General features: G+C 38.6%; 1 protein-coding gene across 3 annotated transcripts in view; it reads right to left on the reverse strand.

The window, feature by feature from the left end:
- LOC131678456 (transmembrane protein 65) overlaps positions 1–13,425 on the reverse strand; it is a 72,203-nt gene that overhangs the window by 35,853 nt on the left and 22,925 nt on the right. The window lies entirely within an intron of this gene.

Raw genomic sequence — 13,425 nt, forward strand, 5'->3', positions numbered from 1 at the left:
CTAGTAATAGCAGAATATCCGGACAGCCAGACAAGGTAGATAGTGTTGACAATGCTTAGTTCTTCGATTTGAGTTCGGCACGGGATCACTAGCTTGGACCGTGATTTGTACGAGCAAAGGGCATTGATTGCAGCCTGACTCAGAGCTGCTAATTTTCAACAGGTTTGTTTGAGCTTGAAGGAGGAACAAATCTCAAATCATGCTCTACTATGTTCAATTTACATTTGTTCGTTTGCAACATTCAATCAAACAGTCGAGTTGCTCTATCATTTTCCATTCATTTTCGATTTCATTGACACTTTGATTATCACTCTACTGGGGTATTGACTAGGCTTTTCAAGCAAAACTAGTCTGAACATACTTCTTATGTAAGCTTGAGAACGTAAAACATATTAACATTTAACGTAAACTGGCCTCTGGAGAGAACATGAAAATTTTGGTTGATGAATGAAAAATAATGAATTTGAAATGAAGAAATACGGTTTGGGGTAAATTGAACTGAAAGTTGGCATTTGAAAATGAAAATTCGCATCACTGGCCTGACTACAGAGCAAAAGTTAATAACTTAGCCGGACAAGCTCTGTTGAAGGGCCGATTAAACCCCGCACATAATCGCAAAAAATTTTTTGCTTGGAATACAGCACAATATATACCTAGCGAGTGAGACTGTTCCAATCTAATTTTACGACAGTATATACCAGCACGTCGCGCCATCAGAGAGCCGTGAGTATAACAGGCTACTTGCGATTGTTGTTGTCTCTCCATATAGCCCGACAACCACTCCTCTCTCGAGAGAATCTTCACATGGAATGTCCTGCGAGGAAAACTACATGGGAGTGTAATATCGCTGGAAGCAAAAATATATTCACCCAATTTACCATCTATGACCACAGTCGTGTATGACTGGTAGCAAGTACTTCCAAACACCAGTAACCTGCACATAATTGTGCTTCTTGTTTAAGGTATACGTGTTGTCAAAAGCACTTTCAATTCAGGAATACACCCAAGATAGATTGTTTGAGCGAGCAGGTTTTCTCAACATCGTGAAGCAGAGTGATCGTGGGTTGCTATTGCAGTAGATATTCAACTAAACTAACGCTTCTAATGATCGATTATTCGCTTTTAGAAGAAAAGAACTGAATCTGATAGGCCTAAAAATCTTGGCTTGTTCATGGCCTGAGCGCCCCCTTTGGGAATAATGTAAGGCTCAATAACGATTTTAAAAAACTGAACAGTTTTTATTTGCCTTCTACAATGTTTTTGAATGGTGAAGCTGGTCATGATTCACAAGCCATATGCAAATTGTTTGCCTCTAAATTTGCGAGTGTGTTCGTCAGTGAGACACTGTCCTCGCAGCAGATTGACGTTGCAGCTAGTGGCGTGGCCCAACTCGAACGGTCAGTTAGTGAGATTCGTGTAGAGCACTCGGATATTGTATCAGCAGCATCCAAGTTTAAAGCATCGTCATCTCCCGGGCCCGATGGTGTCCCTGCTGTGTTTTTGAAAAAGTGTATATCTGGTTTGGTGGAACCACTCTGTCAACTATTCAAAATGTCACTGACAACCGCGATTTTTCCTCAATTGTGGAAAGCAGCTTTCATCTTTCCTGTCCACAAAAAGGTGATAAGAGGAACATTGACAATTATAGAGGAATTTCTGCGCTCTGTGCTATTTCCAAGCTCTTTGAGTTAGTCGTGGTGGAGTCAGTGTTTTTTCACTGTAAGGAATATATTTCTAAAGACCAACACGGATTTATGCCGAATCGATCGACGTCGACGAATCTACTATCTCTAACCTCTTTTGTGTCCAAAGAGTTCGATGCGAATCAACGAACTGATGTTATATATATACTGACTTATCTGCAGCTTTCGACAAAATCAATCACGATATCGCAATCGCTAAATTGGAAAAACTTGGCTTCAGTGGATCACTCCTGCGATGGTTCCAATCCTATCTCGCTGGCCGTCAACTCAGTGTGAACATAGGTGATGCATACTCCAAACTGTTCTCCGCAACGTCTGGAATTCCGCAAGGAAGTCATCTCGGACCATTGATATTCACTCTCTATTTCAACGATGTAAACTATCAGCTGAAAGGGCCACGGTTGTCGTATGCAGATGACCTAAAAATTTTCAACAGAATTAAGAACCGAACGGACGCACTTTATTTGCAGCAGCAATTTAACACTTTCAGTAGATGGTGTGAAAACAACCGAATGATTCTGAATCCGGCGAAATGTTCTGTGATATCGTTCTCCAGAAAAAAGATCCTATTGAGTTTGAATATAACTTGTCTGGAGCTCTTGTTTCCCGGGTGAGCTGCATTAAGGATTTTGGAGTGATGTTAGATTCGAAACTTACATTTAAGAATCACATTTCGTATGTTGTTGGTAAAGCATCGCGAAGCCTGGACTTCATTTTCCGTACGGCTAAATCCTTCACAGACATTTATTGTCTCAAAAGCCTCTACTGCTCTTTAGTGCGCTTCACGCTGGAGTATTGTTCGGCAGTCTGGAACCCGAATTACATGAACAGCAGCGATCGAATTGAAGGCGTTCAACATAAATTTATACGGTATGCTCTTCGATGCCTGCCTTGGCGCGATCCTGTTCGTCTACCAAGCTACGAGAGTCGGTGTCAACTCATCCAGCTCGATACCCTTCAGCGTCGTAGAGAAACTGCAAGAGCCTTATTCATCTCTGACCTTCTGTCAGGACGCATCGATTCCCCAGATTTACTAGAGCGAGTCAACATCCAAGTAAGGTCCAGAACGCTACGCGGAAACGTTCTTCTGAGAGTGCCGTTTCGACGAACTATTCAAACAGCTAATGCCGCTATCACGGGACTACAACGCCTCTTCAATCGTGTGTCGCACCTGTTCGACTTTCATTTGTCTCGGATATCTTTAAGAAAGCGATTCCTGCAGTTTTTAAGATGTAACTAGTTTAAGTTTCCATCATTGGGGCCGAGTGCGGCCTGTTGATGCGTGCGATAAATAAATAAATAAATAAATAAATAAATCTAACAGTTATTTCTCGCCATGCTTTCGGGATATACCCGGTAGCAAGACTGGAAAGCATAATCTTTTTCAAGACATGTTTGAAAATATCAAATCCCTTTTTCAGTAGCATGAGAAATGTTTCATCTTTTCCGAGCGAATTGTATGGAGGAATGCTGTCAACTGCCCACTGCCGTTTCAGTGGTAACCAATGTGCGTGCTAACACCTGCGAGTCAAAATCATCAGAATGAGATTTGTGAAGATTGTTCTGCTCCGGATCAATACAACCTGGAAAGTGTGCGTCGAAGAGACAATAAGGAACATCTTTTTTGTCCGTAACATAAACGCCTTCTCTGGTTTGAAGGGGGAGTTTATCTGAAAATCTTTCGATTTCATCATCATGATATCAAAATAATTGAAAAACATATATTTATGATCGGAAAGACAGTTTAATTTGGAACCTGCCTATTGACCAGCTCATGAAAAACTCTTTCAGAGCAAAGTATTATGTCTAACACCTCCTCTCTCCCAGACCTCACAAAAGTTGGTCGGTTTCCTTCCACCTTGACGTACACACCTAGAAAAAATAGTGTAAATTTACGTCTCCTGACCATGACATATACGAGCATCAAAAATGACTTAGTTTTACGTTTGATTTTAATTTTACATGATGTTTAATTTCGTAAATCATGTAAAATTACTCCACATATAGCGTTTGTTCTGAATTGTAGGAAGCGTAATTTTATGTCATTGGGCATGTAAAGTATATGTAGCATGTAAAATTAAACGGAACAAGGTAATGTTTCGTCATTTCGTGAATTACTAGTTGTTGAATTGAGTCATGTTTGCAATTACGTCAACGATAAAATTCAGATTTTTTTGGTGTGTAGGGACTCCTGTTTTCAGGCGCTTCCTACGACATGGGAGCAGGAACCCAGTGGCTCAATTCTTAGCCGGATGCCACACAGCCCCTGGACAGGTTCGTCTGTACACATCGAAATTTGATAATCGTAATCCAGCAAAATTTCACCGAACATCATCACCCGAAACTATCACCAAACCCCTAACAAAAAACACGCACACCCACATTGGACACTGCAAGTCCAACTTTGATTTACATTAAAATTTATAAGTATTTGTGTTTGGTAGACAATCGCGATAATTCAAAATATTAGCATTGTAACGAAGTCAGCAAACTAATCCAGTAGGCATTCAAGTCGCAGATAAACGTCTAAATCCATTCTCTAAAAACAAAAGGATGTGTTATAAATTATTTGCAAACTCATTTTCATGCTATCTTCCGCGGAACTGAACTTTTATTGTTATAGGGTAGACGAGCCCTTATTCATCTCATTAGTCAGGACTCAGGATGCCCCACTAATTTGATTGTAACTCGGCTTACAGTGATTCGAATTCAATTCAAAATTCAAAGAAAATTATTTTTTTCAAAAGTTATTTGTAAAAGTTTCAAGTTTAACAGTTTTCTTGTCGCATGATTTTAGTGTGATGATGCAATAAAAAAATATTTAGTTATGGTTGGTACCGCTGTTAGGCGTATAACCCACTACTGCAACTATTGGTATACCTCAACTATATCAGGTTTAACGTTGCACACAAAAACGGATATAGAAAGACACTAATCTCGTTTCGAAACTAGTTTCTCAACCAAAACTTTATTTTGGCGCTCAGTGTATTTGTGTTTGGTAGACAATCGCGATAATTCAAAATATTAGCATTGTAACGAAGTCAGCAAACTAATCCAGTAGGCATTCAAGTCGCAGATAAACGTCTAAATCCATTCTCTAAAAACAAAAGGATGTGTTATAAATTATTTGCAAACTCATTTTCATGCTATCTTCCGCGGAACTGAACTTTTATTGTTATAGGGTAGACGAGCCCTTATTCATCTCATTAGTCAGGACTCAGGATGCCCCACTAATTTGATTGTAACTCGGCTTACAGTGATTCGATTGCGCTAAAATAGGCATCAGCAGCCTTGCTTCGTTTTTAAGAAACAGTAATAGTAAAAATCTGGTTTGAAAAAGACCATTAGACCAAATACGTTGAATAGAGATAGCAGACACTGGTCTAACTAATGTATTTAAATGGGTAGGATGAATACAGGACCTAAGATGAATTAGGGCACAGTAACCCTATTTGGCTGGTAAATAACTTTTCAGAGTGATTTAACTATAGCCTTTCATGAAACACACTCCATGAGATGATCCAGGCAGTTTTTCAGTGAACAAAGGATCGTTTATAGAGTCATCGTGAATCGCCTTTCGCAAATATTTACATCAGCCTAGTCATTTGCTTTCCACAGACTGAGGATTTTGTCAATATAGTTGAGATTGGATATATGTACGATAAAACACACACCCGCTTCATTGCAGTGTGTCTACACACAACAAAGGGTATATAAGAAAGTTCTGCAACAACCACTTATAACAGGCTGCAACTTGATTTCCAGTGGAAAGAAATTAACCAACTTTTGCAGTTTTTCTTGGCAGCGAATTTTGAATTGCGTAATTACGTATTTTGTTGTGGCCACGATGGAAGGAGTTAGACGCGAAAAAATGTTTTGCGCTCGCATGGAAAACCATATTGCAAACGGCAATCTTAACCGCGAGGAAAATGAAGTTGAATTTTCGTCACAATATGCAAAAGAGACCCCCCCCCCCAAAACTTGTTCTCGAATTTTTGGAACACAGCAATGATTTTTTTTTATTTTGTCAGATTTAGCGACATGCTAGTCCTAAGGTTGAGCAGTACTGGTATGCACGGTGTGTCTAAAACCATTATTAACTAATTACTAATCAATGAAATATTTTCAAACTTGCAGCGGATATACTTGATTACTATATCTTTCGAATGCCATGTACCAATTAAGTAGGCAAATATTTGTTTGTTTATAACTATAGGACCAAAGCCGCGGGTGTTTGCTAGTAGCCTTATGAAGCGTGTCATGAAACTTCAAATCGCCATTTCTCTCGAATCTCTCGATGGATCATTTTGAAATTCACTTAGAAGATGCTTGGATACTGTATCTCTCGAATGCCGTATGCCAAATTTATGGTAATTTTTGGTTAATAATGGTTTTAGACACACCGTGGTATGAGTATCCGGTGCCTTTTTCCCCAAAAACATCCCAGAATTACGTCCAATCGAAACCTTTGAATGAAGTTCCGAGCTGCTGAGCTTGGAAATCATGTTGGGAATATTAGCCATTTTTCGACCAAGAAACGCTGTGTCAGTAGCCCAGTTAGTAAAGAGGCGTGCTCAGTGAGCAAATCAACCAGGTGCCGGCTCGAGTCCCGGTATTGACGATAGCCAATATTTTCTAATGACGTTATGATCATGTAATTTTTATATTACACGTAAATTCCGTTATATTTGATGAATGCTTTTTGTTACATCTGATTCAATGAAAATTTGCAGGTTTCTTTCATACTGTGTATTATATATTAGGGTTGATGTACCAATGGTCGTATGCTTAAGGGAAATTTTTATAAATGTATATCTGTATCTATAGGCGATGTTAATACGTTAAACGAAAGCTTTCAATACCTATTTCATAGAAAAATAATAAAGATTGTTTATGAATCAATGTATGTATTCAAACCCGCTTGTACCACTATAGGAACACATGTGATGCGATCGGTAATTTCGGTTCCAATTGTTGCAAATTCCATTGATTTCTCATGGGACATGCAACTATAGGTACCAGAGGGCAGCGATTCTCAACCATGGGGTCCGCGGACCACTAGGGGGCGGTGAAATCGTTGCTGGGGGTCCGCGAAGAGGAAAATCTTTTCCAGGCGGATATTGAAACTTCGTTTTTTTCATCGTTTCAGACTGAAAATAATATATTGACAGCATATAAATCGATGTTAATCCGTGGGGGTCCGCAACAGCCCAGTGTAATTTCGAAGAGTTCCGCGACCGCCCAGGATAATTTCGAAGAGGTCCGCGATGACCCAAGATGATTTCGAAGGAAGCCGCGGAGCAAACAAGGTTGAGAACCGCTGCTATAGGGTATCTAATCATCAACTATAGGTGCAAAGGAGCTCAAAATTCAAAGAAAATTATTTTTTTCAATAGTTATTTGAGAAAATTTCAAGTTTAACAATTTTACTGTCGCATGATTTTAGTGTGATGAAGCAATAAAAAAATAATTAGTGATGGTTGGTACCGCTGTTAGGCGTATAACCCACTACTGCAACTATTGGTACACCTCAACTATACGAACACCCACCCTATATCAGGTTTAACGTTGCACACAAAAAACGGATATAGAAAGACACTAATCTCGTTTCGAAACTAGTTTCTCAACCAAAACTTTATTTTGGCGCTCAGCAATCATTTGAATGCGAATTATAATGTTTTTGCATCCTAATATTATGTTTGCGATAGTTCGGGTTAGTGAACTTTAGACTGATAAAAACTTCGTCTACCTAAGTCGCTCATTTGTAGTAAGTGTAGAAGACTAGTTGTAGTTATTCGAAGCACGTGCCTTTCTTGTACTTTGATTCTTTCGATGCTTTATCGCCCGCTCATTTGCGATGTATGCAAAAAGACGACAGACATTCAAGATTTCATACTTTGGAACAAACGTTCAAGGAAGTTCACGAAAAGTTCCCATCGTTGATTGCCAGCTGCTGTTGTTAGGTGAATGACATTCTAATTTAGACTTCGTTCAAACCAGATGCAGCAAAATTTAACTTCGTGCTAAGAGTGGCGGTAGAGTTGTAGTTGTCGTTTTCAAAATCGCAATCGTATATAAAGCATATCGGATCCAGGATACGCTAATTGTGGTAAATTGAATGTTGAGAAGTGGATAAGAACACAAATCTGTAAAACCCGAATGAATACCAACTTACGGCAACAGCTTATGGTAAAACTACCTTAGTTAAACACTGATGCATTCATTATGATGATAGTACGAATGCTAGAACAAATCGCAAGGGTACAAAAACTATTGCTTTTATCAATGATAACGAGCACTTACACCCTGCAATCGGAGGAGGAAAATGAAACTTTGTCGTTCGCTGCTGTCGAATGTAAAATCAATATTTACACAAGGAACAATTTTCCGCTTCTATTTTGCAGCTGTTAACATCATGATAATGACAACTTGACTTCTTGCTTTGGAAGCGATTGGACGATGTTCGACAAAGCCGTTAATGGTATCTTTCATCATGCTACAGATAGACTGCATGAATGGCGCCACTGGTTCGATAGAATGCTGATAAGCTTCGGGAAAACGAAAGCACACTACAAAGAGATACACGAAATACCGACAGTGCAAGATGAGTTGTTGGAAAATTTCATTATATTACCACGTTGCGTGGATAAGGTAGATACTTCCATGTTCATCTCATTAGTCAGGTTGCTATTTTATTTAATTGATTACTTCATGTATAATCAATGTATAGTGCTTAAATATTCTTACTTCGTTCTTAAGAAGCAGTACTATTAATAAAATTAACGTGAAGAATGGAACATATTTATGTAAGAGCGAAAAGAAATTTTACCTCAATACGCTCAATGTAGAAGCAACTCTTACTAACGTGTTCAAAAGGCTAGGATGAATAGAAATAGAAACTGAGATGAATTGGAGAACAGTTACCCTATATGATTTGTTACAGCACAGTAGAGCCGGAGAACATCTTTTAATTCAATTGTGATGCCTATATCGCAAAAAAAACGAATATGTAATTTCATTTATATTCAAAAAAGCTCCCGTCAAAAATCACCATCGCATACGAATCCGCACTAAAGCGCACGAAAAACGATTGCTGAGAGTCTGCCAACAGCCCGATTGTGGCTCGTTATATTGCTTAAATATATGAAAAAGTTGAATTAAGCGTCTGTTCTCTGTAGGTAGGGTGGGTGTTCCTATAGTTGAGTTGTACCAATAGTTGCAGTAGTGGGTTATACGCCTAACTAAGGTACCAACCATCAACAAATATTTTTTTTATCGATTCATCGCACTAAAATTATGCGACAATAAAACTGTTATCCTTGAAATTTGCTCAAATAACTATTGAGAAAATTGATTTTCTTCGAATTTTGAGCTCTCTTGCACCTATAAGTGATCTAATGTACCTATAGTTGCAAGTCCCATAAGAAATCAATGGGATTTGCAACAATAGGAACCGAAATTAGCGATTGCACCACTATTGGTACATGTGTTCCTATAGTGGTACAAGCGGTTTTGAATACATAAATTGGTTATTAAACCATCTTTATATTTTTCCTATGAAGTAGGGATTGAAAGCTTTCGTTTAATGTCTTGCAATGTCTTTAATTGCCTATAAGCCTATTCATCGATTTTTTAACAAAAGTTTTCCTTAAGTATGCGACTATTGGTACATCCACCCTACTCGTAAATATTGATTTTTGTGGCTGGTTTCTTAATTACGTCAACAGCTCATAGGAGTAGAGATTCTACGATACTCTTTGATGACTTCAAAATCACGTATGTACACATAATCCCGTTTCCATTTCCGTACCCAGTGTGTGTTCAAGTCCTGATTACGTACAATGGAAAGGAAAATAAATAAGCAGACCGAGTCGTATGTGTATCATGCTAATTCTTCTGGGATTTGGTAAAAGCATCGCTCAAGGAAAGTGGTTTGATTAATCACGGAGTAAAATTAAATTCAAGGACTGTACAATTTATACATCGTTGAAGAAAATTAAAATGTGATATTAAGGTAACTATTTGTATTGTCTAAAAATTCTTAATTAATGATTTGTATCGCCTGAAAATTAATTTCGCAACTAAATGAGACAGACTAATACAATCTTCGATGAAATTTTGAAGCAGATTTTTTCAAACAAATTTGCTGAAGACGTCACATTTGTAGTATTTAAGCTTTAAATTTTACTGCAATGTAGTATTCCATTGTAGGGTGTCTCTCGTTTGTTTGACACGGCTTGATGCGTGAGCTTAACGGAGCCATGTAACTTTTATATCATTGTAACAAATATCAAAAATCAGAATATATTGGTTCTAATGGCGCGTTTCCCGTATTTGTGCCTTGTCGTGTCTTCTCATCATTGCCTGAGCTGAAAGCAAGTAGAGTGAAGAGGGAGAAAGTAAAATTGGAAGAGTGGGAAAATTAACAGCACAAAAGCAAAGAACAGGTAAGTTAAACTCACAAATAGTTCAAATCGTCTGCGAGTAAGCCTAAAGCTCTTTACCGCATTGGATAAGAATCTTTAGTATGTCTCTAAGTATCGGTTGTCCAAACGCGGTGTCGTCTATGTAAGGACGGCCAAAAATTCGAAATCGCAATTGCGCTACTGCTGGGCAGTTGCATATCAGATAATATGAGGTTCCGCAGTCGGACTCACGAAGATCGCATGAAAATGACTCAGCGCGCTGAATAATTAGCATGTGTTAAATTTGCAGTGGCCGGCTAAATCCCTGGTCAGCATGCCGCTTTGGAGTGTAGGAAAATGTAGGAGATTTTTCGAAATCGGTACGGTTGTTTCAGGAAGTGTTCTTCTTTTTATGATATTATTGATATAGGTAAAAGAAAATCAATCATAAAAATGGGATCATAGTCAAAAGAAAGGTATGATGACACTGTATGGAAAAATGAATATATTGTTGTATGACTTTTGACATCAAAAATCAACTCAGCACCTCAAAATTAGCTTAACTCGTAATTTTCAGCCAAATGAGGCAACATTTTAGGTTTTGTCCCATTTTTGTTTTGATCCGCCACAGTGCGCAGGTTCCAAGCTCTTCTTATATCCTTCTTCATTCTATCAAGCTCAGCGCTTCACCAAGGGGCTGGCCTAGTCGATTTAACAGTACGAAGTGGACAAGATTATTCGTGGGATGCAACTATAAATGATTTGTCGTATCCACGACGCCATTCAGGTCGTCTAGTTGACTAATTGTTGGAGAGTATCCATGAAATTTAGTCGCCAAGTTTTCCAAAAAGAGGTCCCAGTTTGATTAAGAATTACGATATGTTGTTACGATATGTGAAGATGATCGAAAAATATATATATTTATGATCGACTAAAGTCGGTTTCCCACATTCAGAATGTGAAGATTTGCACTAATTATGTACTCCATCAGTTCAGAGCCTCTCAGATTGATGTCTAAGCTGCCCCAAATCATGTGATGAGCATTTGCACCACTGCCTATAATGATCGGAAGCCCATTTCTGCGACAATATTTTTAACAAGTTATAATTGAAACATGACCTGTTTGATAACAACACAGTTAGAATTCGTCGAAGCTATTTCAAGAAATAGAAATCATTTTTCCTTGTACTAATTTTAAATTGTATCCGCTATTGAAAAGGTTAGATGAAAAATCATTGTAACTACACACTAAATGAACTATCACATAGCTTATTTCATGAAAATATTCCTATAAACGCACTTTTAAAATAATTTTTGAAGACCCCATTGACACCAAAAAATTAGATGAAACCGTTTTAGCGAAAAACTGATTTTTGGAGTAAATCATACAATATTGAAATAAGGGACCATCCATAACTGACGTAGCATTTTTTGAGCAATTTTTAACACCGCCCTCCCCCATCGTAGCATTTCGTCACAAACAACAAAATACCCCCCCCCCCCCCTAGTAATTACTTAGCTTGACGGTTACTCTCCCCCTGTCCCTGTAATTTTTTTTTAAATAAAAAACGATGTTAGTTATTCCCCTTTAAAAAAGCTACGTAGCCTGACATGCTTATTACCCCCCCCCCCCCCGTCGTCACACATCATCACAAAATGCAAAACTCCCCCTACAATGCTTCGTCATTTATGGATGATCCCCAACTGTAAAATATCATGACTATAGCAAGGTTGCTTGAAAAAAGTTTCTTCGTTACAGTATAAGTCTATTTTAATTAGTTTTGAAATCGATTCACAGATAATACTAATAATGAGAATCGCTCTAATGTCAGTCCAAAGTAGGAATAATTACCTGCCAGAATGACTCTGAATTTGTCTACTGGAGTCATTATTGGTAATTACCCGAGAGCCCAAATTCACGAACTCATCGGCCAGCAGGAAATCATCGCCAACAACTGACATTCTCGTTGAAAGGCGCCGTGTATCTTCCTTTGAATCTATTGTTCTCATCAATACACTTCGCTTCAACCGCCAGTGGGATGTACATATGTCGTATTAGGTGCCGCAATGTCAACGTCGTCGGCGAAGTCAAAAAGCTAAAAAGACTCCAGGAAAAACGTACCGCTTGTGTCACATCTCCCAAATCGATATTGGTGCCAACCAATCATTGAAGAGATCATCTACCCTATTCGTTGAAAAAAAAACGCATTGCGCTATATATATTTATTCGTCTGTTAGGATAAGAAAGTTTTTATGGTATTCATTTGAACGCCCACCTCTACGTAACAGTTCCCAGTTCAGTATGTCTTGTCTTGAAAGCTTCTCTTGAAGGTAGTGAAAACATGCCTTTTGACAAATTACACTAGATCGATTGAAGCAGGCAGTAATCTCTAAATGTGCATGAAAATTCAATTACAAGGACAATTAAAAGCCCCTTCAGGAGTTTAGCTTACCACATCACTGTACGTGTGTCTGTTCTGACATATTTATACACGGTTGATCAGAACGATGTTCTTCAAGCTCAGGTTTATGTTCAAGAATATACATTATCTCTCAAATTGGATTTTCGTTTCATATTCTACAACCAATAAGCTAATGCTCAACATTAAACAGACGCTCGTCCTCCTAGCGTATCGAGAACGATAATAGCATATTCATATTATTGCACGGATCAAGTCTCAGGGGACAAAGTGACAGGGGCTAGCAGGAAATCACTTTGTATGACAATCTGACACCTTCAGGCTAGCAAGGCGAAAATAAATCGTACAGCACAGGTGCACAAATCGGGCTAACATGAAATTGGAGCGTGCAGTCACGAATCGGAAAGACAGTCACAGGTTCACGAGTGACAAGCAGACAACATGATACCGATTGCCGTTTCCGCCAGGGATTTGCGCTTCCTCTTTTGACTGCTTTTAACGTTTCATTCGTTCGTTCATGGAAAAAGACGCGTTTCCTCTCACTGTCATTTCCAGGCGGAGCGGAGTAACTGTGCCCTAATTCATCTTAGCTTCTGTATGTATCCCACCCATTTGAATACATTAGTTAGAGCAGTGTCTGCTATCTCCATTCAACACATTAGGTCAAATGGTAGGATGAATAAGCGTACTCGACTCGTTGTTTTGCTGAAACGCGGGTATTTAACTCTTTCCAAACCAGATTTTTTATGTTAGGGGGAAGTGGGCCAATTCGGACCGCTGGCCAATTCGGACCCCTAGCTGTTTCTCAGCTTTTATGGTAATTAAAGCATATATATCATTTATATGGCTGTTCTATCTCACAAAATTTTGCGGTTCTCAGTTGTTGCGTTCGTCCGC

Source organism: Topomyia yanbarensis, chromosome 2 (genome assembly GCF_030247195.1).
Source record: "Topomyia yanbarensis strain Yona2022 chromosome 2, ASM3024719v1, whole genome shotgun sequence".
Lineage (NCBI taxonomy): Eukaryota > Metazoa > Arthropoda > Insecta > Diptera > Culicidae > Topomyia > Topomyia yanbarensis.